Below are 1,071 nucleotides of genomic sequence, written 5' to 3'. Positions count from 1 at the left end.
GGACACGGAGCTTGGCCTCCGGCCCCGCAGCAGGCGCTTGCATCGCCGCCGCTGCCCCGGGCGGCCGGGATTACAGCCCCCCTGCGAACGGCTTTTGCGAAAAACAACCACCTTCCCGCACCTCCTGCGCCACCTCAAGTTCCACAAAGCGCTCTCGTTCACTTTTGTTTTTTAAGTGCCCCTTATTCTTTACTTGTATTCTCATATTGCGTTGTCACTTAAAGACTTTGGGGGAACCTCCTTATTCTGGGCGCGCTTCTTCTGCATTAAACAGGCGACAGTAAAAATGACGCCACTTCCATAGGAAGCCTCGGAGATTAATCGCATGATTTTTCTCTGCGCCGTTTCACTTCCACTGTGCACAGTGCCATAAATTTCACTCAATGTTGTCTTCCAAATATCAGGCGTAGACAGACTGATCCCTACGGAGCTCTCCCGGTAAACAAGCTGCTCTGGCTTGCGGCCAAGCCCTTCTGGAAGGACATTTTGGTAGAAAAGGGGTAATCTGCGTGGGAGTAAGGCTGGTATTGTAAAACAATAAATGCTTTATTTTATATCAGAATGGGAGGGGGGAAACAAAAAACAAACGAAATACCCTAAATCCTACCACCCATAATCTCGGCACTTACTGAAAAACTAGAGCTAATTACTCTAAAACGAGGAAGGAAAGCTTTAATAACTTTAAAACTTCATTAGGTGTCTAACATTGTCTTTATAGACCTGCCCGATTTAACAGTAGGGCACATACGAGACCACCCAAACCATTCCTGGTATCTTTAACATGAAAAACGTTTTACCCAACATTAAATGCTGTCCTAGCCTGGGAACTAAGACAGTGCTAAACACAAGTACCACTCACCAAACCGAACCAGTGTGAACAACTCTTTTACTGAAAAGGTGGGTGGCTCTTAAAAGAGCCTTTGGGTTAAAACTTGGCGAGGCGCCGAGACGCTCTACTTGGAGCTGGTGTACTTGGTGACGGCCTTGGTGCCCTCGGAGACGGCGTGCTTGGCCAGCTCGCCGGGCAGCAGGAGCCGCACGGCCGTCTGGATCTCCCGCGGGGGGGTGGTG

This window comes from Egretta garzetta, unplaced genomic scaffold (genome assembly GCF_000687185.1).
Source record: "Egretta garzetta isolate BGI_Z169 unplaced genomic scaffold, ASM68718v1 scaffold697, whole genome shotgun sequence".
Lineage (NCBI taxonomy): Eukaryota > Metazoa > Chordata > Aves > Pelecaniformes > Ardeidae > Egretta > Egretta garzetta.
This window is presented reverse-complemented; position numbering follows the sequence as displayed.